The 25,344-nt window shown below is 46.2% G+C and overlaps 1 protein-coding gene across 3 annotated transcripts in view; it reads left to right on the forward strand.

Annotated features, from left to right (window-relative positions):
* The first annotated feature begins 9,530 nt into the window (after nucleotides 1–9,530).
* The window catches only part of TMEM248 (transmembrane protein 248), a 46,204-nt gene continuing 30,390 nt past the window's right edge, over nucleotides 9,531–25,344 (forward strand). The window contains exon 1 of one of the 3 annotated variants that reach the window (XM_017338226.4): nucleotides 9,531–9,808. The gene's annotated coding sequence lies outside the window, so the exon portion shown is untranslated. Of the gene's footprint in view, nucleotides 9,809–9,839; nucleotides 10,092–14,363; nucleotides 14,462–25,344 lie in introns of those variants that run through there. The other 2 variants (XM_089321529.1, XM_070064759.2) reach the window with 2 other exon arrangements.

Consider the following 25,344-nt stretch of genomic DNA (forward strand, 5'->3'; position numbering starts at 1 on the left):
GATTTCCGTGGCTACTGGAGGTGCTGTTTTTTGGGGGCCCTATAGTCTACTGTGAGTCCCCATGATCTATCATCCTTCTCTGTTGACCGTAATGGGGTAACCTACTGTGAGTACCCCATGATGAGTACTAATACATGTATGTCTAGTGTTTCCTTAAAAAGGCCATCCTTTTATTCTTGTTCTCCAAGTATCTGATACTGTCCCAAATTTGCTATTGGAATTAGCTTGGGTATCTACAGTCTCCCATTTTGCACATCCAATTGGGCCAATGTATGCATGGCTCCCCTTGTTTCCTTTCACCTTAGCTGGGGGAGGAATTTCCACTGAGACATCAAATCCAGCTCCTTATGCCTTCAGGTAAGGGAGACACCATCACAGGATACATATGTTGTTGAAAATCACATTTTAAAACTCTTAACCAGACTTTAATTAGGGTCCCTTTCCCAGTAGCATTTCTGTATCCTCCTGAATTAATTCTGTTGCCCTCAGGAGCTAATTAGCAGGATGTACTCCACACTGTGTTGCTGTCCCCAACAAACTTAAGAGTTCTCTTCCTTGATTATATGTATATAAAGATTTATGTATTTATTTGAAAGTCAGAGTTTCACAGAGAGAGAAGGAGGGGCAGAGAGAGAGATAGAGAGAGAGAGATTCTATCCCCTGGTTCACTTCCCAATTGGCTGCAATGGCCGGAGCTGAGCTGATCTGAAGTCAGGAGCCGGGAGCTTCTTCTGGGTCTCCCACGTGGGTGCAGGAGCCCAAGCACTTGGATCATCTTCCACTCCTCTCCCAGGCCATAGCAGAGAGCTGGATCGAAGGTGGAGCAGCCAGGACTCAAACCAGTGCCCGTATGGGATACCGGCACTGCAGGTGGCGGCTTTACCACAGAGCTGGTCCCACCCACCTTAATATTTAAAGTGGGTATTTTGGCATCTGATGTGGAGGGGCTCACTAGAACCTTCTTTCCGAAATTTCTCCTAAGCTTTGGGATTTCACATTCCATGGAGTTCGAGGAGATTGAGTTGTGGGAGCCCTGGATTTCTCTTTAAGTCTTCCAGCCCTCTGTCAATTTCTTCCTTTTTCATGTCATTTTCAAATGAACCATGTACAGATTTCCATGTGGTCAAAATCTGAATTTTTACCTTCTGTCTTATTTTCATTTTCTTTCTCTTATAGAGCTCTAAACTTTAATAAAAAAAAAAAAAAACGATTTGTGGGTCCTGCTCTGTGGCATGGCAGATTCGGCTGCCGAATGTGGTGCCAGCCTCCCATGTGGGCGCTGATTCAAGTCCTGGCTGCTCCACTTCCAAACTAGCTCCCTGCTGATGTGCCTGGGAAAGCAAGGGGATGGCCCATGTATTTGGACCCCTGTACCCACATGGGAGACCCAGAGGATGCTCTTGGCTTCTGGCTTCAGTCTGTCCCTGCTCCAGACGTTGTGGTCATTTGGGGAGTGAACCAGCAGATGCAAAATCTCTCTTAAAAAAGTTTGTTCAGACATAATTCACATGCCATACAAATCACTCAATTTTAGTACATTCACAGAATTGTACAATACTCATTACAAGCAGTTTTGGAACATTTTCATCAACTCCCAAAAAAACTCTGCTCCCCTTAAGTTATCGCCTTCCAATTGCCTCCTAGTATAGGCGACCACTAAATCACTTCCTGTCTGTATGGATTTGTGCATTCTGGACCTTTCACAGAAATGCTGTCACACAATCTTCTATCACATAGCATTTTCTTTTTTAAAAAGATCTATTTATTTGAAAGAGTTACACAGAGAGAGAAGAAGAGGCAGAGAGAGAGAGAGAGAGAGAGAGAGAGAGATGTCTTCTATCCGCTGGCTCACTCCCCAGTTGGCCACAATGGCCAGAGCTGTGTCAATCAGAAGCCAGGAGCCAGGAGCTTCTTCTGGGTCTCCCATGTGGGGGCAGGGGCCCAAGGACTTGGGCCATCTTCTTCATGTAGAATTTTCAACACTCATCCATGGTGTAGCACATATCAGTTCTCCATCCTACCCCCCCACCTTGTTTTTTTTTTTTCTTTTTAAGATTTTATTTATTTATTTGAGAGGTAAAGTCACAGACAGTGAGAGGGAGAGACAGAGAGAAAGGTCTTCCCTCCACTGGTTCACTCCCCAAACGGCCACAATGACCAGAGCTGCACTGATCCGAATCTAGGGGCCAGGTGCAGGTCTACCATGGGGGTGCAGGGGCCCAAGGACCTGGGTAACCCTCTACTGCTTTCCCAGGCCATAACAGAGAGCTGGATTGGAAGAGAAGCAACTGGGACTAGAACTGGTGCCCATATGGGATGCCGGTGCTGCAGGCGGAGGATTAACCTCCTGCGCCACAGCGCCGGCCCCTCCACCCCCTTTATAACTGAAAAATAGTCCATTTAAGGATTCACCATATTTTTTAAGAAAAAAAGATTTATTTATTTATTTATTTATTTGGAAGGCATAAAGGCAGAGTTAGACAGAGGGAGGGAGAGGCAGAGAGAGGTATCTTCCATTTGCTGGTTCACCACTCCCCAAATGGCCACAAAGGCTGCAGTCAGGAGCCAGGAACTTCTTCTGGGTTTCCAACGTGGGTGCAGGGGCTCAAGCACTTGGGTCATCTTCCGGTGCTTTCCCAGGCTATTGGCAGGGAGCTGGATTGGAAATGGAGCAGCTGGGACTTGAACCCACACCCATATGGGATGCCAACACCACAGACAGTGGCTTTACCTGCTGTGCCACAGTACTGGCCCTGGATTTACCACATTTTGCTTATCTATTCATAAATTAGTGAGCATTTGGGTTTCTACTTTTAGCCTATTACAATGCTTTTGTGGGCATTTGTGTACACGTTTTTGTTTGGACATATGTGTCCTTTTCTCTTAGGTCTCTAGCAGTACAAGTGCTGGATGAAATGGTGACTGTTTAACTTTTTTAGGAACTGTTAGGCTGCACCATGTAACTTAAAAAAAAAAAAAAAGTATTCTGAAACCCCATACCTGGTAGCTAGGATAAAAGAGTTGAGGATGCCTCTCTGACATTCTTCCAAGGTCTCCATAGCAACGTCACACATGGGGACAATGCCAGCGACACTCCTTTAAATTTCTGGTATCAGTCACAGCATGGGTGAGAGACATCCCACTGGGGAGCTTGGTTCCATCATTTTGCAGACAGTTCAATATGTAGTCTGTGCACGCAGTGTTTCTGATTTCAGTTGATCATTTATATGGCAAGAGAGAGGCAGGGAAGTTGTCTTTCTCTGGGTGTAAGCCATGGATGCTTCTGCTAGTCCACTCTAGTAATCCAGGGGTGAATCGTTCCCACAGAGGTAGCAGCCAAGAGAGGACACAGGATGGCACAGATAGTCTCCCTTTTCCCAGCAGTGGTCAAGGGCAAAGTTCCTTGCTCTCAAATTCTCAGGACCCATTTTTAACAGAAGTTGATCAGGGTGATGCCTGTAATCATCTATGGAATCACTCAGCTCCTTCACTGAAGGACCTTTTACTTCCAGGCTCTTTTGCCCTCTAGTTTCATCTTGTCCCACTTAAATAATCCTCTTTAGGGGCCAGTGCTGTGGCATAGCGGGTAAAGCCGCTGCCTGCGGTGCCGGCATCCCATATGGGCACTGGTTCGAGTCCCCGCTGCTCCACTTCTGATCCAGCTCTCTGCTATGGCCTGGGAAAGCAGTGGAAGATGGCCCAAGTCCTTGGGCCCCTGCACCTGCGTGGGAGACTTGGAAGGAGCTCCTGGCTCCTGGCTTTGGATCAGCGCAGCTACAGTCGTTGTGGCCAGTTGGGGAGTGAACCAGCAGATGGAAGCCCTCTCTCTCTCTGCCTCTCCTTCTCTCTCTGTAACTCTTTCAAATAAGTAAATAAATCTTTAAAAAAAAATCCTCTTTGTTGCTGACTCATTGAAAATTATAACAAAAGCCAGATAAGGCATAGCTCCACCAAAGGAGCTTCTGAATGTCAGTTTGATGTAGGCAGGCACACAGGTTAAAATTGAAGTAGGTTTGTGGCCGGTGCTGTGGCTCACTAGGCTAATCTTCCACCTTGCGGCGCCGGCACACTGGGTTCTAGTCCCGGTCGGGGCATCGGATTCTGTCCCGGTTGCCCCTCTTCCAGGCCAGCTCTCTGCTGTGGCCTGAGAAGGCAGTGGAGGATGGCCCAAGTGCTTGGGCCCTGCACCCCATGGGAGACCAGGATAAGCACCTGACTCCTGCCATTGGATCAGCGCGGTGCGCCGGCCTCGGCGGCCATTGGAGGGTGAACCAACAGCAAAAGGAAGACCTTTCTCTCTGTCTCTCTCTCACTGTCCACTCTGCCTGTAAAAAAAAAAAAAAAAAAAAAAATTGAAGTAGGTTTGTGAGCTGGAAGACCACACCTTCACCACGCCCCTGTGTGACCTCATTCCCCAACCTGGCCACACCTGAACATTCTCTGGCCAATCAGGTTAATTAACCATGCCCCTTTGGAAGTGGATTAAAAGCCTGGAACACAGTGTGCCCGCCCCTTCCTTTCTTTGGCCTTTTGCCAGTACAGGGCTTGAAATGGGTGGCCCTGTGCCTCCAGGGTGCTTGGCCTTTGGGCCACCAGCCCCATGCGTCCTGGGCTAGACGGTCCTCCACGTAGCTGGTTCCTGGTACTCAGTATGAACCTAGATTTACCTCTCTCCTATAGATAGGGCCTTCACTCTCCTATGCATCTTTTGCACTGAATAAAAGCTTAAAAATGTACAATGCTGCCTTGGTCATTTATAGTGGTATTCAGAATTATCTGAATATTAGGCAAGAACCCACCCGGGCTTATTAATACTGGGAATTTATTAATAAGCACACGGTGATATCCTATGGCACCTCAAATTCTGGTTTCATGTTCACTTTGCTAGTGCTGAAAGCAGCAACCATGGAGCTGAAATTTTAGTGGGCCTGAGATTGCTTTGCTGTTCCTTTCAGATCCATTTTTCTAGTTCTTGAGGCTCAGACTCATTTGCTTCCAGATTTTGCCGGAAAGTTTAATTACTAGTATCTGATGTCAGTCTAACCTATTTCAAACCAACGGTAGCTTGTTAATTTCGATGCCTTTTATTAGAATCATTCCTTTTTCCTTCTAAATATAAGAGATTTGCAAGAAGTTCATGGAAAATTCACATTATGAAAAAACTAGGCCTGTATTTCAAAACTTTTTATACCAGAATGAAATTATCTTTTAATTCCACTTCCTTTTTTTAAAAAAAATGTTTTATTTACTTGAAAGGCAGAGTTACAGGGAGAGGGAGGGAGGAAGAGAGAGAGAGAGAGAGTCTTCTATCCATTGGTTCATTCCCCAAATGGCCTCAATGGCTGGAACTGGGTTGATGGAAAGCCAGGAGCTTCCTCTAGGTCTCCAACATGGGTGCAGGAGCCCAAGCACTTGGGCCATCCTCTGCTGCTCTCCCAGGCTCACTAGTAGGCAGCTGGTTCAGAAGTGGAACAGTTGGGACTTGAACTTGCATCCAGTTAGGATGCTGGCACTGCAACCCACTGTGCCACAGCACCACCCTTCCTCTGCCCCCCAATTCCACTTTCTACAAACCTTTTGAAGTATCCTTATAATGCCTTAGCCACTTTTCAGTGAAGAATGAGTCACAAGTCTTACACTAAATCCTACTTGTAACACCAACTCACTACTGGTGGCTGTTAAATAGGATTTTATGGGGTTCCGTAACTAAAAAAGACTCACAGGACCTCAATATGCCAATGTAAATAAATCTAGTTTATTATAGGACAAACAACAACAACATAGCTTCAACATTAAAGTACAAACATATGAGTAAATCAGAGCCACAGGCTGTTTCATGGTGAGAGTTCCAGAGAGGTCAAGTGCAAATGCCTTTCAACCTCCTTCTATAAGAGACAAGACAAAGCCCAGTCCTCTTTTGGATCAGGAATCACCAGGATGCACAGGGAGCACCTTGGAACAGAGAGTTCCAAATGGATTCTCTGTTGGGGGTTTTTCTATCATGCTGGTCACAGACACATTCCTGCTACATATATAGTCTCAACCAGAAAACCCTCCAGGGGTCTCCCTGAAGCCAGGTGTAACCCATCATTCTCATTATTATTCATAAATAGTACTGAGAGGCTGGCACCAACTGCGCCCAAACCGCAGCACAGCGGTTTCTCTTTATGGTATCTGGAGGATTTTTCACTGAGTCCAGTTAGCTGGTCCCACTGAACTTATGGTAAAGATTGAAGGATGTGAGGTATAGGGTGCTTTGCAACATACAGAGGGAGCAGCAGAGCTAGGACTGGACCCCAAGTCCCACCTCCAGCCAAAGCCTCCTGCTCTCCGAGGAGGGGGAGGAGAAGGAGAGAGAGAGGGAGAGAGAGAAATCTTCTATCCACTGGTTCAGTCCCCAGATGGCTGCAATGGCTGAAGCTGGACCAGGTTGAAGCCAAGAGCTTGAAATTCTATCCAAGTCTCCCAGATGGGTAGCAGGAGCCCAAACACTTGGGCTACCATCTGCTGCTTTCCTAGACACATTACCAGGGAGCTGGAATAGAAGTGTGCCTCCTGTTGTGGCGTAGTGGATGGGGCCACCGCCTGCAGTGCCGGCATCCCATATGGGCACCGGTTCAAGGCCCAGCTGCTCCACTTCCGATCCACCTTCTGCTATGGCCTGGGAAAGCAGTAGAAGATGGCCCAAGTCCTTGGGCCCCTGCACCAACGTGGGAGACCTGGAAGAAGCTCCTGGCTCCTGGCTTCGGATCAGTGCAGCCCTGGCTATTGCGGCCAATCGGGGAATGAACTAGCGAATGGAAGACCTCTCTCTCTCTACCTCTCCTCTCTCTGTGTAACTCTGACTTTCAAATAAATAAACAAATCTTTTTTAAAAAAGGTGTGCTTCTATAGAGATGCGTGCATCTCAGGCAGCAGCTTAACCTGCTGTGTGCCAACAATGGCCCTGACAAAACTTATTTTTATTAACTTCTGACAGTGTTATGGTTTTGATATGGCTTGAACATGTCTACCAGGGCATTCATATGATCAGGCATGGTCCTCAATGTGGTGCTAGGAAATGGTGTTGAATGTTGAAGAGGTGCAGCCTACCAGGAGTTGCCCTCAGCAGGGATTAATGTAGCTCTCGTGGGACCCCTATGCTCTCTCAAGGGCCAGTGGTTATCAGAGTGAGCCTGAGCTTGGATTGCTCTCTGGCTTCCTGTCTGGTGATGAGATCTTACCCTCTTGCACAAGTTCTTCCCATCTGCCATGAGGTCCTCCACCAGAGCCAGGCTGATGCCAGAGTCATGTCCTTGCACCTCCAGAACTGTGAGTTGACTAGACTTTTAATTTATAAGGTTAGCTTGCCCATGTGTTTGCTACAGTCATCAAAATGGGCCAAAATACACACAACACTCACACAACACTCCTCATACAACACTCTTCCACTTTTACAAACCACGTTTACTTCATATTCACCAAACTGTAAATAGGCATCTAAATGACCACTTGGCCACTGCACTTGTTCAAGGGTTGGATGGACATTCTTGCCAAACTCTCTGTGTTGAGTTGAAGGCCGTCAGCAGCTTTAAGCTTGAAGGTGTGATTTTGGAGATAGAAGTTTCATCGGGTGGATTACTTTCTACTGGAAGCTAAGCAGAGTCTTCTGAAGGCTGTCTGAAAGCGACTGATAGATATCCTTGCCGAAAGACAGAAGGGGGCTGGCGCTGTGTCGTAGTGGATAAAGCCAACACCTGCAGTGCTGGCATCCCATATGGGTGCCAATTCAAATCCCAGCTGCTCTACTTCTGATCCAGCTCTCTGCTATGGCCTGGGAAAGCAGTAGAAGATGGCCCAAGTTCTTGGGCCCCTGCACCCTTGTCGGGGACCTGGAGGAAGCTCCTGACTTCTGGCTCCTGGCTTCGGATCAGGACAGCTCCATTGTGGCCATTTAGGGAGTGAGCCAGAGGATGGAAGACCTCTCTTTCTGCCTCTGCCTCTGTGTAACTCTAGCTTTCAAATAAATAAATAAATCTTAAAAAAAAAAAGATATGTTTGGGGCCTACTGTCAATCTTGTGAAGGACTCCTTCATGACTGAATAAGTCACATCGTAGCAGTATCTCCTAGATGTGAACTATTTTAAGATAGTTCAGCAACTTAGTACTGCCTCCAACTTGTATGTGATAGGCCATTTTCTGCACACCTAACAACTTCATAGTTCACTGGTGAATAGGTATGTATTTTTTGTTTTGAGTAAATATACAGTATTTATAACAATTCAGTAAATAACTGTGAACTCCTAAGAAAAAGACCACTTTTTCCATTGTCTTTGAAGTACTTGTGTCTGCCTCCCCACCCCATCCCCTAAAAACAAACCTTGTGCATCTTTATTTACATTTTTGATAGGAGAGAGGGAGAGAGGGAGAGAAAGAGGGGGGGGGAGAGAGAGAGAGAGAGAGAGAGAGAGAGAGAGAGAGAAAGGCAGCCTAGCTCCTTGCTAGACTGAAGCCAGGAGATGGAAATTGAATCCAGGTCTCCTGGGGGGGGGGGGGGAGTGTGAGGGTGCCAGGAACCCAATTAGTTGAGCCATCACTTCCCTCTGCCTCCCAAGATCTTTATCTGCAGAAACTGAAGTTGGGAGCCAATGGGTAGGGAACCCAGGCACTCCATTGCAGAATGTGGGCATGTTCGCCCCAGTCTTAACCACTAGGCCAAGTCTGTGCATCTTCTTATTACGGCTGATGCATCTCTAAACAATATGCTGGTTAGATTCCTGTGTGTTGGAATTCTATAGAATGGAATCATGCTGTGATGTATCATTTTGTGATTTGCTCCCTCCCAATGTTACATCTTGAGATTGAGACCCATAATCATTTGAACTGTATTCAGTAATTCCACTGCTGTCTTGTATCTGGTGATACACGAATATACTAAAGACCATTTTCACAGCTGACTGTATACACGCCTGTTTTTTTTTTTTCTTTTTTACTCAATTTTTAGCGACCACAAATAGTACCGCTATAACATTATGTGTCCTGGGGGCAAACTTGCAAGCGTTTCTCCAGGATATTATAGTGTCAAGAGAAGCTAACTTTAATAAGTGTTCTGAATAACGCCAAATTAAGGTATAAAGCGGTTGTACAAAATTATATTATCTACACAGAGACAAAGCACACATATGAACACGCACAACTTTCTACGTCGAGTGCAGACACACTGCATACATGGAGTGCGCACGCACAAGCACACCATGAACATATATACTCAGGAACACACACCACACAGAACAACATACAGATACACATACACGCACCGCACACACTTCTGCAGACAAGGTAGATGATACGTACGGATCCACAGAGGGGAACGGGGTAGGGACGCACTCACCGAACTCACACCCAGAGCTACAAACGTACATCCAGCAGCCCACGCAGTCCGCACACACGTGACCTGGCGGGGAGGCGGGGTCTTCGCCGTTCGCTTCTGAAGAATTTTGTCCCGGCCGCGCCGCCGTCAAACGCCAGGTGTCAGAGGTCACGGCAGCGTTGGCGGTGGCTTCTCCCCTCCCCGCCCCCCGACCCGGAAACCGCGGCTACCGGAGTCCAAGCGGATCTTGTGTTGGCGGCGGCGGGAGCCGGGCTGGCCTCTGGTCCTCGCGTCGGCCCAGCGGAGCCGGACGCTGCCCCCGGCGCGCCGGGGAGGATGCTGCCGAGCAGCCCCGGGCCCGCCGCGCGCCGCCGCGAGTGAAGTCGGCGCGGTCGCGGGGCGTCTGCAGAGCAGCTGGCGCGGCTGGGCCCGGGGCGCGCCGCTGCCCGCCGGGGCGGGGTGAGCCGGGGCGGGCGGGGGTCGGGGTTCTGTCGGGACTGCGCGCGTGCCGAGTTCCCTCCTTGCCCCTCAGGGCTGCAGCCCCCGGCCTGGGAAGGGGTCGCCCCGCATTAGCGGGCCTCGGCCTGGTCACCCGCCGCTGGGGTTTGTTCGTCTGCATTCCCGGAGCGAGGGTTCCCTACCCGCTGTGGAACCGGCGGGACTGAGCACGGGTGGAACTGAGGCCTGGGTATCCGGATCTGGCACGCCGAGCGTATTGGTCGTTTGCCGTGTTTGACTTTGGGTAGTGTTTGCGTTTCTATCTCCTCTAGCTAATTAGACATCTGAGACAGAAGCTGGGAGGGAGACACGTTGTGTGCAGAACACTGGAATGGAATAGAGATACTCTGTGTGTGTGGCGGGCCTGTGAGGTCCACATCGGATGGATTCTTGCCTGTCTTCATGTCTAAGTGAAACGAGGAGTGAGTTCAAGGTAGTCTCCGTGCCCATGGTTCAGTTCCCTTGATGGGCACCGTGGAGAGTTAAACTAGGCCTCTTGTGCCGTGTTGAATTTCCTGAACGGCGTAAGCGCTGAACAGCTGGTGAGGGCGCCTTTGTTGGAGAATCTGGTATCTGAGTTGTCGGCTGGCAGAGCGCAGCCCGCCCTGGGCGATGAACAGTGCTCTGCTTTGGAATGATGGTGTCTTCCCCTGACCTGCCGCTTACCTGTCTCCAAGGTGCGCCACCCCTGGGAGGTCGTGGGAAGAATCCCACACGTGCTGAGGATTGGTTACATTGGTGTTGGCCCCGTAGCACCCTCGTGGTCAGTTTAAGGTCTGAGCGGTTAGCACTGATGTGACCTGTCAGTGCTTTAACTGGTTAAGAACGCCTTCCGAACTTGTTCATTTGAGGGTTCTGGAGGGAAATGGATCTGTCGTGCACCTTAGGTATACTTCGTGGAGGTGCCACGTCGACCGTGTAGGCAAGGGCCTGGAAGAATTTCTGTGGCGTGATTGAGGTGAACTGGTATTCGGTCCATCACCTGCGTCTGGGTACTGAGATCGCCAAATGCTGAGACCTGGGGGTGGGGGGGCTCTTAATTGCAGCTGCTGCGGGGTTGGGGGGCTGTGAGAGCTAAGTGCAAATATAATGTCTGCTGGTGAGGAATTTAGAGAAAGTAATAGGCTATAAAATGTGGCAGGACTCAGTTGCCATAGGGACGGACCAGCTGTTACGGATTTTGTTGTGGTTAGGGTCAGAAAAGTTTTGTAAAGGAAGTAACCTTTGAGGTGGACCAGGAGGATGGGGGACACTGAGAATTAGCTGCAGGGGAAGAACTGGGGCCAGTTGGTAAAAGAGCACCCCGACTGGGTAGCTGGGTAATTGGTGTCTAGCAGTGTTGGCAGAAGCAGCTGGGTGAGGATTACATGGTTTTCTAAGGAGGACAAAGAAACAAATGTCACCCGGTCTGGCTTCTGTTAGACTTCTGGCTAAAGAATTGGTTTTGTTTGACGAGTTTGTCCTTGTTCTGTTAAGCAGCTGGTGGAATGAAGCAGTGCTTAACTTACTTGAAGGACAGTGGGGAGGATGCTGATTGTCATTCCTGTCTGGGATTAACAGCCAGGAAATTAAATTTGGTGTCCGTGCCTGTGTTTCATTTGCAGGAGCATGACTCCAATATGGTCTCAGCAGCTGTGGTTATGGTCAAGTGCTAAGTGGCAAGCCCTTTACTTGTCTCCTGAGTGTTTTAAATGGCAGCTCATGCACTTCACAGACAGGCTGGCTGTTTCTCTTACCCAGATTGTGGAAGAACCTGTGAAGCCATTCAATCAGGGTGCTGTATAATCGCTCTGGAAAACGACTAATTTTGGCACTTCCCTGGCGGCGGTCTTAACCTTTCTTTAAAAATGCCGAAGCCTGTTTTAATGCTTCTTTCGACTCTTCTCCTCCTTCTACCCATTGCTCTATCTCCTCCTCTTTACAGACAAGCATCTGAAAGAGCCCTGACCAGGGACACAAGTATAATATAAATAGGGATGGCAGATCTGTGGAATGCTTTTGTTAGCACTGATGTGACGATAATTCCATGACCGCGTAAGAGGGCTTAAAAAAAAAAACTTTTTTTTTTTAAACTCTGAGATTCCAATTAAATTGAAAAGGGAAATGGAAGGAAGAGTTCTTAGCAAATTGATTTTCTATTTACAGATATTTTGATAAGCACAGGCATCTTTAAGATTTTTATATATATCTAGAGAGAGAGAGGGAGGGAGGGAGGGAGGGAGAGAGAGATCGCCCATCCTTTGGCTCACTCCCTGCATGGCGACAATGGCCCAGGCTGGTACAGCTAAAGACATGAGGCAGGAACTCCACTCTGGTCTCCTACATGGATGGCAGAGGCCCAAGTGTTTGGGCCAGCCTCTGCCGGTTTCCCAGGCCCATTAGCAGCGAACAGAATAGGAAGCAGAGCAGCCCAGACTTGAACTGGTGCTCTGATACAGGATCCTGGTGTCATAGGCAGCAGCTTAGCTTACTGCACAGTGCCAGCCCCAAACACGGGAATCTTTTAAGTTATTTTTCCTGGGTACAAAGCAAATCTGATAAGAGGTCTGTAGTGCTGTTTCTGCATATAGATTACATACCAAAGTTTAATAGTGGGCACTTCACAACATAGTTTTTGAAGCACTTCTCTTTTCCATTGGACTGTGGTGCTACTTTCAAAATATTTCCCGGTCTTTATACTGAATTTGGAAGTGATAACACTTAATATTCACTCTTTAGCTTTCATTTAACCCTGACATTTCATGACTTTTTTCTTAAATATCTGTTAGCTGAATCCCGCATCCTTTAATTTTAATGTGGGAGTACTTTAAATAAATTGTGCTTTTAAAAATGGCCAACAATTTGTCAAAAACTAAAGAACAAAGAAATGATTTTCAGTCTTGGGCAATTGTGAATTTATTTTTTGTTTTTCTTTTATTTATTTGAAAGGCAGGGAGAGAGAGCACAAACTCTCCAAATGCTTGCAATGGCTGGGAGCTGGGCCTTGCTGAACCCTGCAGGTTGGGAAACTCAATCCAGTCTCCCATGTGAGTGGCTCGGACCCAGCTACCTGAACCATCATTTCTGCCTCTCAAATTCTGCTTTAACAGGAAGCTGGGAGCAGGTATTGAACTTAGGCATTGGCGTCGTCTTTTTTTTTTTTTTTCTTAAAGGAGCCCTCTTTTTTTTTTTTTTTTTTTAACACTTATGTATTTATTTATTTGAGAGGTTGAGTTAACAGAGGGAGAAAGAGAAAAATTTTCCATCTGCTGGTTCACTCCCCAGATGGTCGCAACTCTACAGTGGCCAGAGCTGGGCTGATCTGAAACCAAGAAGCAGGAGCTTCTTTCATGTATCCCACACGAGTGCAAGGGCCCAAGCACTTGGACCATCTTCTGCTTTCCCAGGCCTCGGCAGAGAGCTGGATTGGAAGAGGAGCAGCCGGGACTTGAACTGGCACCCATATGGGATGCAGGTGCCACAGGTGGAGGCTTAGCCCACCACACCACAGCGCTGGCCGCAGGCATTGGCATCTTAACTGCTAGGCCAAATACCTTCCCCATGTAAATTTATTTTATTTTTTTATTTTTTAAAGTTTTATTTATTTACTTTCATTGTATTTGAAAGAGAGAGAAAAATTTTCCATCTGCTTGTTCATTGTCTAAATTTCTGCAATGGCCAGGGCTGGGCCAGGTCGAAGCCAGGAGCTAAGAACTGTATCTGGGTCTTTCACCTTGGTGATAGGGACTTAGCACTTGAGTCATCATTTGCTGCCTCCCAGGATGTGCATTAGCAGGAAGCTGGAATTGAAAGTGGAGCCAGGACTCCAACTGAGGCACCCCATAGGAGATGTGTGTGTCCCAAGCTGTGTCTTAACTGCTGTGCCAAATGCCCATTTTCCTGCCTTGTGAATTTATTTTTTTAAAAAGAGGGGCATGTTGGAAGTTACCAGTTTTTTGTTATGATGTCAAAAATGGAACAATGCAGGGGCTGGCACTGTGTCATAGTGGGGTAAAGCAGTGCTGGGGTAAGTAGTGCTGACATCCATATGGGTACCGGTTCAAGTCTCGGCTGCTTCACTTCCGATCCAGCTCCCTGCTAATGGCCCTGGGAAAGCAGTGGAGGATGGCCCAAGTACTTGGGCCTCTGCACCCAGCTGGGAGGCCTGGAGGAAGCTCCTGGCTCCTGGCTTTGTATTGGCTCAGCCCTGGCTGTTGCGACCATTTGGGGAGTGAACCAGCGGATGGGAAATCTATCTCCTCTCTCTCTCTCTCTCTCTGTAACTCTTTCAAATAAATAAATAAATCTTTTTTAAAAAATGGAACAATGTGAGTACAAATATGGCTGAAGTCTGAATTTTAGAAAAATCTGTTTACAGACATGTAACTGTATCAGATGTATTGTTCCTTTATGGGAATACTGGTGTTGTCTAAGTTGCATATTTAGCAACCAAAATTTTATGATTTCAGTTGTAATTTCTCTTTTAATAATTTTCTGAGCTATATAAGAGTCTTCTGCACTGTGAATTGTAGCAGAGTCAGAAGCAAGCATCCATTTACAGAAGATTCTGCTAGCCTTTGCTCTGCATGCTGATGAAAGAGCGCTGTGACAAGAGTCCCTTTGCAATGAGATGAAGTAAGTCAAACATTTTAAGTTTCCAAAAACCATCTATTTATTTATTTTAAAGAGTTATACACAGAAGGAGAGGCAGAGAGAGAGAGAGAGAGAGAGAGAGGTCTTCCATCATCTGGTTCACTCCCCAGTTGGCTGCAAAGGATGGAGCTGTGCTGATTCCAAAGCCAAGAGCTTCTTCTGGGTCTCCCATGTGGGTGCAGGGGCCCAAGGACTTGGGCTGTCTTCTACTGCTTTCCCAGGTCATAGGCGAGAGCTGGGTCAGAAGTGGAGCAGCCAGGATTCGAACCGGCACCCATATGGGATGCTGGCACTGCAAGCAGCAGCTTTACTTGATACGCCCCAGTGCCCAGAAAACTGGCCCCAAAAACCTGATCTTAATTGTGCTTTTATTGAAGTTGGTGACTAAAACACACTTTATATATCTGTGCCAAGTGAAATTTTTTTTTTCAATTTGACATTTAGCAACCCTGGTGTTGTGATTGACGACATGTTTTTTGGGGTCAGGTGAATTATTCCATCTCTGCCATTTATATGCAGTGTGATTTGTACCAATTACTGAACCTCTTTGACTCACTTTCCTCTTTTGTAAAATGAGGGTGGTGTTATCTGCCTAGCAGTATTACAAGGATGAAAAATATGACATATGTATAGCACTTAGCATGGTGCCTGGGATTATAGCACGTATTAAGTTGTAGCTTTTAAGAATAGCCCTTGGAGTCTGGTATCTGCCTCTTATCACCCTAGGGAAAGGGGCTTCCTACTGTTGTCTTTTTTTTTTTTTAAGATGTGTTTATTTATTTGTAAGTCAGTTACACAGAGAGAGGAGAGGGGGAGAGAGAGAGAGAGAGAGAGAGAGAGAGAGAGGTCTTCCATTGCTGGCTTACTCCCCAGATGGCTGCTACAGCTGGGGCTATGCTGATGTGAAGCCATGAGCCAGGAACTTCCTCTGGGTCTCCCATGCGGGTGCAGGGCCCCAAGCACTTGGGCCATCTTCTGCTGCTTTCCCAGGCCATAGCAGAGAACTGGATAGAAAGTGGAGCAGCCAGGACTCAAACAAGTGCCCATAGGGGATGCTGGCACTGCAGGCAGTAGCTTTACCTGCTATGCCACAGCACTGGTTCCCCTACTGCTGTCTTGATTGCAGGAGTATATGGATGTTCTCCAGTTTGTATCTCATTTGAGTGGATTGGCTGCTGTTTAAACCTGTAACATTTACTAGGTAGCAGTGGTAGTTAATGCATGGGCTCTGGAGGCCTACTGGATTTGAATCCATGTTCACTTCCTGTATGATCCTGGGCAAGTTAGCTGACTTCCTTGTGCCTTAATTTTCCATCTGTAAAATGCAGATGTTGTAGGGACCGCATCTACTGTGTGCAAAAACTTCTAAGAAAGCAAGTGATGGTGTTAGACAGTATTGCTAAGCACCCCCTGGGTGCAGGCACTGTCTGAGGTAGGAAGGCTACAGAAACAACATTGTAGATATGAGAACCCATCAGCAAGAGGCATTGTTCACTTTGACTGAGGCAGGCAGTGTCAGTGGGGATGGAGTGAGAGCTTCTTTTTTCTTTTAAAGGCAGAGTGACAGAGGGAGACACAAATCTTCATCTGCTGGTTCACTCGTCCAGTTTCCCCACAACAGCTGGAGCCAGGCCAGGCTGAAGCCAGGAGCCTAGAACTCTATCTGGGTCTCCCACATGGGTGGCAGGGAGCCAAGTACTTGGGACATCGTCTGCTGCCTCTCAGCTACATTAGCGGGAAGCTGGATTAGAAGCATGGAGTAGCGGGGACTTGAACTGGCTCTCCAGCATGGGATGTAGGTGCCTAACGATGCCTACCCTGAGAGCTGCTTTTGAGGTGGAAATGCCAGGACTTGGTAACTGGTAGGACAGCAGGAATGAATGGTGGGTAGGGGTCACTAAGTAGATGGCTGTTTGTTTCATTAAAAGGAGGGGCTGAGAAGTTGTGTTAAGTTGTGGTCCTGCTTGTTTGCGGTGCCTGTGAGTCATTTAGAAGAGAACACCAAGAGGTGGCTGTTTGGAGCTGGAGGAACAAAGTTGGCATGGAGCCATGAGTGAGTAGCTGCCCCTTGAACAGAGAGGACCAGACAGAGCTCAGAGGAACATCAGTTTTTGAAAGTGAGAAGGAAGGAGTGGCCTGGTGACAGATGAGGACTGCCTAGGGACTGGAAGAGGGTGCTAACTCCATGCCAGATACTGACAACCTAGACTCTGAATATAGCATCCCAGAGATTCCAGAGCTCTTGAAGTTTTCCTTTGTCTGCCTTGCCTCCCACTTGTCTCCCTGAAGGTCTCTCCCATCCATGCCTGCTGCTTTGTGATGGAGGAGGAAGGATGGTCCCTACTCAGTGCTTGGGAAGGGCCGGCTGAATGCTTGAACAGGCACATGGTTTCTTTCATGCCAGCGGGCATTCTCATCTCTGCCAAGGCTTAAATAATCTGTCACTGTGTTGTGTTCTGTTCTTAATTAGGCTCAGGATTTGCAATCCCTGGCCTTAACGTCCTTCAGATGTCTCCAACTTTGCAGAATATGTGAGAAGTGCTACTTTAAATTTTACACTAAAATGAGTCTCTCCTACAGCAAGGCAGGAATTCCTGCCATTCTCTCTTTAGCATAGAACTAGTTTGGGCGTGCTTTGCTCCCCCTCTTCCTCGCTGACCCCAGACTCTCTCAGCTCTGGCTTTATAGGAGACTTTTAAAGAATTTCCCATTTAGTGTAAACTGGAAAGTATAAAGCTGAATGGGGATTTTGTTCAGCCTGTGAGGTGCACTTTTTGGTCTGGGTCATAGGTAGTGGTTTAATATACTTTAAATGAAAATAAATTAGGTTACATAATGAAACTATTTAAGGGGGCTGGTGCTGTGTGTTGCAGTATGTTGAAACCCCAGCCTGCAGTGCTGGCATCCCATATAGGCGCCGGTTCTTGTCCCAGCTGCTCCTCTTCCGATCCTGCTCTCTGCTGTGGCCTGGGAAAGCTGTGGAAGATGGCCCAACTCCTCGGACCCCTGAACCCGCGTGGGAGACCTGGAAGAAGCTCCTGGCTCCTGGCTTCCGGTCAGCTCAGCTCTGGCTGTTGCCATTATTTGGGGAGTGAACCAGTGGAATGGAAGACCTCTCTCTCTCTCTGGCTCTACCTCTCTCTGTAACTCTGTCTTTCAAATAAATAAAAGAATTCCTTAAAAAAAAAAGTCAGTTGTGGAATCCCGCTCCAGTCCGAAGACCTTAGTTTAAAACTAGTTTAGAGTAAAGCTAGCTTGAAATGAGAATAAAATTAGTTTTAAACTTGGACAACTAGCCATGTAGTCTGCTTTAAAGTACGTGGACTGGGGCTGGTGCTGTGGCATAGCGAGTAAAGCTGCTGCCTGCAGTGCCGGCATCCCATATGGGTGCCAGTTCGAGTCCCACCTGCTCCACTTCTAATCCAGCTCTCTGCTATGGCCTGGGAAAGCAGTGGAGGATGGCCCAAGTCCTTGGGCCCTTGCACCCACATGTGAGACCTGGAAAAAGCTCCTGGCTTCGGATTGGCCCAGCTCCGGCCGTTGTGACCATTTTGGGAGTGTACCAGCAGATGGAAGACCTTTCTCTCTCTCTCTCACTCTCACTCTGCCTTCCAAATAAATAAATAAAGTACATGGACTTTGGAGACAGGGAGAGAAATTATGAAAGACCCCATGTACCCGGCATAGTGCATACTAATTTACTTCTTTTTCTTTTCTTTTTTTTTTTCTTTATTTTTTTATTTTTTGACAGGCAGAGTGGACAGTGAGAGAGAGAGAGACAGAGAGAAAGGTCTTCCTTTGCCGTTGGTTCACCCTCCAATGGCCGCCGCGGCCGGCGCACTGCGGCCGGCGCACCGCGCTGATCCGATGGCAGGAGCCAGGAGCCAGGTGCTTCTCCTGGTCTCCCATGGGGTGCAGGGCCCAAGCACCTGGGCCATCCTCCACTGCACTCCCTGGCCACAGCAGAGAGCTGGCCTGGAAGAGGGGCAACCGGGACAGAATCCGGCGCCCCGACCGGGACTAGAACCCGGTGTGCCGGCGCCGCTAGGCGGAGGATTAGCCTAGTGAGCCGCGGCGCCGGCCTACTTCTTTTTCTAATAAAATAGTCAAGTTGTAAAATTATGTTGTTTTGCTTTTGTTGGTCCCTGGAGGGGGGTGTGTCCATTTTTGCTAGGGTCTTTCCTCCTGACAGCTGTGTCTTGTTTCCTCACATGGTAAGAAGTCAGCCTTTAAGCCCTTTTCCTTTTTTCTGGACTAGTGGTATTCACTGATGCCCCAGTGCCCTCCTCCTGTTCTTACTTCCTTATCGTATGATTTTTTTCCTGCAAGAGTACAGTTCAGGAGATACCTGTGATCTTACAGATGGAGGATGGTGCAGAGCTCAAGCTTCCCATGAATACTTTTAAAGAATTGTTTTATTTTATTTTATTTGAAAGGCAGGGGGTGGGGTGGAGAGTCAGGGATATCTTCCATCCTCTGTTTCACTCCTCAGATGTCCTCAAGAGCCAGGGCTGGGCCAGGTCAAAGCTAGGAGCCCAGAACTCTATCTGGGTCTCACACATGGGTGGCAGGGGACCTATGTACTTGAGTATTTGAGCCATTACTTGCTGCTTCCCAGGGAGTGCATTAGGAGGAAGCTGGACCAGAAGCAGAGGTGAGACTCAAGTCCCAAGCTGCAGCTGGACCCCCTGTGCCACAGTGCTACCCACCCTGAGTACTTTTAAAAGAACAGAGAGAGGCAGGAATCCTTTCTTCTCATACTCTTCATTTATTTGTCCGGAACTTCTCCCTGCCTTGCAAGACACCTTCCCATCCTGGGTGCCCTTTGAGTTCCACTGGCCTCTCTTCCTCCACCCAGTGGAAGAGGCCACACCTGCCTGAGAACACTGTGCACCTCCCGCCCTGGGAGCACCATGCCCAGCCATCTGGAGGAGCTCTAAATGTGCTTTCCCATTGTGCTGTTGGGTTTCTCACAGAGCTCCCTAAGTACAGATTGCTGCAAATTCAGGATTACCTTCCTTAGGTCCAGAACAGTTTGCAGGATGGGCCTCGTTTCTGTTTTCTTTTTCTGTACTTTGATTTAAGAAATCACTGTTAAGTCCTGTTTTTCCCTATGTAGCACCTCTGTTAATGGAGAAAATAAACAATTAAAATTTTATGAAGTTTTATTTTGACCACCAGACCGGTACTATAATTTGGGGATTATTTATATTTATATACTTTATTGTTAAAATTACTAGAAAGGAAGTACATATTCATTATAGAGATTTTAAAGAAAGAAGAAAAACTGGGCTGGTATTGTGGTGTAGCAGATTAAGCTACTGCCTGCAGTGCTGGCATCTCATGTTGGAGTTCCAGTTTGAGTCCTGGCTGCTCTGCTTCCAGTCCTGCTTCCTAGTATGTACCTTGGAAAGCAGTGGAAGATGACCCAAGTACCTGAGTCCCTGCCAGCTTAGTGGGAGACTAGGATGGAGTTCCAAGTTCCTGGCTTCAGCTTGGGCCATTTGGGGAATCTACCAGTGTATGGAAGATCTCTCTCCTCTCTCTTTCCTTCTGTTCCTCCCTCTCCTTTTCTCCCTCTCTCTGTGACTCCTTCAAATAAAATAATCTTAAAAAATATCTATCTGTCTATCTATAATCTCACCAGATAGAGATAGCCACTGTTTACATTTGACTATATATATATGTATATATATATATAGCTATGTAAGTACTTTCCCTCTCTCTCTCATACTTACCTTGAAATAGTTTAATTTTGTATAGAGTCACCTCTACATAGCTATAGGTCCTATAGTTGTATATTCAACCATCTGGGTCGAAAATATTTTTTAAGAACTTGGATCTGGGTGGGAATTGTGGTGCAGTTGGTTAAAATGCCACTTGGGACACCTGCATCCTGCTTGGGATCAAATCTTGGCTACTCTACTTCTGATCCAACTTCCTACTAAAGCTCCTGAGAGGCACAGATGATGACTCAAGTTCTTGGGTCCCTATCACCCACATGGGGGACCTGGATGGAGTTTCTGGCTTTGACCTTGCCTAGCCTTGATCATTGTGAACATTTGTAGAGTGACCCTGCAGATGGACTCTCTCTCTCTCTCTCTGTCACTCTGCCTTTCATATAAATAGATTAATTAAATCTTTATTAAAAAAAAAAAGCTTGGGTCTCTACAGAACATATACAGCCTTCCTTCCCCCTTCCTTAAAAATGTAGTATAACAACCATTTACATAGCATTTATATTGTATTAGGTATTATAAGTAATCTCAAGATGATTTAAAATATATGGGAGGATGTGTATAGGCCAGATGCCATTTTAAATAAGGGATTTGAGTATTTTTGGATTTTGATATCTTTAGGGATATGTGTGAGGAGTGTCCTGAAACCAGTCCCCTCTGGGTACCAAGAGAGGATTGTTAGTCAAAAAGCTGGGGGCAGGATTGGGGGGAATGATTATTTGACAGAAACAGAGAGCTCCTGTCTCCTAGTTCACTCCCCAAATGCCCATAGTGGCCAGGATTGGCTGGGCCAAAGCCAAGGGGCTGAATCTCAGTCTGGGTTTCCCGCCTAGGTGGCAGGGACCCCTTACTTGACCATCTCAGTGTCTGCATTGGCAGGATGAGGAAATTGAGAGCTGGGAGTAGAACCCAGGCACTCTAATGTGGGTCTTAACTGTTAGAGCAAACATCCACCTCTTACGTTATTTTAGATCCTGTTTTTAATGGCTGCATTTTGTTCCTACTGGGGAGGTGTCATTTTATTTGAACAGTGCCCTGCTTTTGTTTGACATCTAGTTTTCCATTTTTTCCTGCTCTGATCATGTCTGGTGTAACTGTTCGGGTAAATCTCTTTTCAGTGATGAGTGTTTCAGGTTAGTTTCTAAGAATAGTATTCTATTGATATGTATGGTCAATTTGGTTTTCAAAAAGTTTGTAACAACTCTTCCCTTAAAACATTTCTTTAAACTTTTTTTTTCTTAATTTATTTGATGGTAACAATGTTGTGACATAGTAGGTTAAGCTGCCTTCTATGATGCTGGCAGCCCATATGGGCCCCTGTTCCTGGCTGCTCCACTTCTGTTCCAGTTCCCTGCTTATGCACCCGAGAAAGCAGTGGAAGATGGCCCAAGTCCTTGGGCCCCTGCAGTTCCCTTGGGAGACAGGATGAAGCTCCTGGATTTGGTCTGGTTTGGCTCTGGCCACTGTGGGAATGAACCAGCCGATGGAGAATCAATCTCTCTCTCTCTCTCTCTCTCTCTCTCTCTAACTTTGCCTTTCAATAAAAAAATTTATTTGAAAGGCAGAGAGATAGAGAGAAATACTCCATCCTTCATCTCCCAAATGCTCACAATAGCTGGGGCTGGGCTAGGCTAAAGCCAGGAGCCCAGAACTTAGTCTGGATCTCCGATATGGGTGGTAGGGAGGCAAGTACTTGAGCCATCACCTGTGCCCTCCCCACCCTCCACCCAGCATTCGTTTAAGCAGTTGTGTTCTGATAAATTGTAGGTCTATTGAAACATCTTTGGGACCATCTTGGTTTTGCCTTTTGTGTACTTAAACCACTGCCGGATGTTTAGCATTGGCCCTGAACTGTGTTTATGGACTTTAATCCCATGCTTTCACATGCTTGTGAAATTGCCTTTTGGTCGTGGTCTGTGTACCTTGAATCCCTGGATTTTCCGAGGCAGCTTCTAGCCTGGTCATTTCTGTTTCCATGGTGGTGAATACCATAATTGGAGCTGGCATGAATGCTTTCTCCCTTTTTCTTTTTACCCCAAACAGAGCTTAATTTATTCTTTAATGAAACATAACAGTTTTATTGAAAAGATTATAGAAGCTTTCTCATAACTCTTTACAGAGGAAATAAATTCATTTAACTTTGATTAATTCCCTATATGAAAATACTTGGCATGTTAGAAAGGAAATTTCAAATTTGTGAAATATATGAACTCCTTTTTTTTAATTTCATTTTTTTAAAAGAAACTTAATTAACTTTAAAGAAGCACCCAAGAATGATATATCCTTTGGGAACATTTAGACATAATTATAATACAACTCTTTGAGGACAGAGGTCCTGCGTGGTAAGTTAGTGCACAGTGACTCTAGTTGTTAATTTAACAACACTCTGGTGTATGACATCAGTGATCACCTGAGGTGCTTGATTTGAGCTGCCTAGGCCATGGAAGCCTTTTGAATCCATAAAGTCCTTCAGTATTTAGACAAAGTCATAAGCAAAGTGGAAGTTCTCTTCTCCTTTCAGAGAAAGGTACACCCTTCTTTGATGACCACTTCTTTCCACTGGGGTCTCACCAGTTAGGTCTTAATATTTGAACTCTTAATAGTTGTATTTAAAATACTTTTATAGTGATTATAGTTGTTGGTCTACTCTGGACGTTTTCCTAAATTAAGTTGGTTTATGTTGACAGTATTTGCTAAATTGTGGGTATTTATTTTGATATAACTAGGCATTTATATTCTGATGTGATATGGTTTTATTTATTTTTTTAAAGATTTATTTATTTGAAAATCAGAGTTAAACAGAGAGAGAAGGAGAGGTAGAGAGAGAGAGAGAGAGGTCTTCCACCCAGTGGTTCACTCCCCAATTGGCTGCAATGGCTGGAGCTGGGCTGATCCGAAGCCAGGAGTTAGGAGCTTCTTCTGGTTTCCCACGTGGCTGCAGGGGTCCAAGGACTTAGACCATCTGCTGCTGCTTTCCCAGGCCATAGCAGAGAGCTGGATTGAAGTGGAGGAGCTGGGTCTCGAACTGGCGCCCATATTGGATGCTGGCACTACATATACTCCTATGCCACAGCGCCAGTCCTGTGACATGGTTTTAATGAATGATAGTTCTCTCTAGAAGTGAACTTTGATGCATATATCTTATCATTTTTCTGAATGGTTTATAATTGTAGTTCTAGGTGGTGACTGATCCAATTTATTTTTATAGACAAATTTTGTTGACAAGTTTTTAAAATTATTTTTAATTTTATTTGACAGGTAGAGTTAGTGAGACAGAGAGAAAGGTCTTCCTTCCATTGGTTCACCCCCCAAATGGCCGCTATGGCTGGCGCTGTGCTGATCCAAAGCCAGGAGCTAGGTGCTTCCTCCTGGTCTCCCATGTGGGTGCAGGGGCCCAAACACTTGGACCATCCTCCACTTCCCTCCTGGGCCACAGCAGAGAGCTGGACTGGAAGAGGAGCAGCTGGGGCTAGAACCTGGTGCCCATATGGGATGCTGGTGCCGCAGGCGGAGGGTTAACCAAGCAATCCACGGCACTGGCCCCCGACAATTTTTTTTTTTAATAATGATTTACTGTTGATGTTTTTGTTTCTGAATCTTATTAATCTCAACTGGAATCATTTCTAGATTGTTCTTTAGTTTATGATTTAAACTTGGACTCATTTGATTAATTTAATGAGCTTACATTTGAAAATCACATATTTTGTGTTTAGATATTGGAAATTAGAGGCAAGTTAGATGCAAGTATCTGCCCTTTAGAGTAGTTTATAGCTTGGTTGAGAAGGTCGACATAAGAGGGTACTTTAAAAGTTCATAGAAAAATAAAGTTGATTTTGTTTGTGTATGAACTTTTTGAAGTCTGTACATCTATAAAGGCAACTATAGTAGAATATTTCAGGCTCTGTGAGAACTTTGCAGAGACTATAATGAGGACTTTAATGTAAACCTGTTCACTTCTTCCCAAGGCACAGGAGGGAAGATCTGGGGAAGTTTCACAGAGGTGGTAACCCCTGAGCCAAATCTTGGAAGGTAGGAAGTGAGGTAGTGGGGTGTGGTTTGTAAAAGTCAGGAGGACCAGAGGACTCTGACTTGAGGCTGTGACATGTCTGTTACATTTGGGGCACTGCAAGTAGATGACGTAGGGGTGTAGGGGCAAGCCCTTTGAGAAGCAGATAGGCCCTAGCTCATGGTAGACTGCTATTCTAAGGAGCTTGGAGTTCTGAAAGAGTTAAGCAGAGCATGATCGGATTTGCATTCAGAAGTCAGCAGCATGGAAGATGAATGATTTAACTGATGGGAAGATCCAGTTGAGGCTTGGGGCAGTAGTCATAAGGGAGTGATGAGCAAGTAGCAGAGGGGTATGGAAGGCAGAGAGAAGTAAGAGGGTAAAGAAACAGTCTTTGGCACTTAGTACTTGCTTGGCTATGGTGAGCAAGGCAGAAGATGTTCAGAATGTTTCCCCCAAGTTCTGTATGGAGGTGGGGAAATACAGAGGGAAGAGTCAGGTGGAACTGATAGGAAAACTGGTGAGTTCAGTTTTGGATCTGAGGGTGTAGAGAGATGCAAGTGACTCTTGGATGTAGAGGTCTGAGCTGTAGAGGGCTGATACAGTGATTAATCTGTGTCATCTGAACCAGAAGCTGGGCAGAAGGTAGGTCTGAGATGTGCTTTAGAAAGAAAATTGGCGAGATTTGCTGATGAATTAGGGAAAAGAGCGCAACAAAAGGAGGAATATGTTGAGGGGAGTTTATATTCTAAATGTAAATGTTAAAACAGAAAATTAAAAACATGAGCTAAGTCAGATTCCAGCAGATGAAGATGATGTGTAGGAATTACTGAAATTAGAAAACAAAGGTGAATGTAGATAAAATCTGCAAAGCCAAATACTGGTTTTTTTTGAAACAATGAGTACAGTAGAGCTCTGGCAAGATTGATTAAAAAGACAAGGCAAACATACCCACATCTGTAATGAAAAAGAACACAAGTACAAGTGGATTAAAATGGGACAAATCACAAAATAATACCGTGTTCCCAGAGTTTAAAAACCAATGTAAAATGGACGATTTCCTAGAATAATACATCTTATCAAAACTGACTCAACAGAAATTAAAAACAGACTTGAAACTG

This window comes from Oryctolagus cuniculus, chromosome 19 (assembly GCF_051225735.1).
Source record: "Oryctolagus cuniculus isolate XC-2025 breed Fujian yellow rabbit chromosome 19, ASM5122573v1, whole genome shotgun sequence".
NCBI classification, from domain to species: domain Eukaryota; kingdom Metazoa; phylum Chordata; class Mammalia; order Lagomorpha; family Leporidae; genus Oryctolagus; species Oryctolagus cuniculus.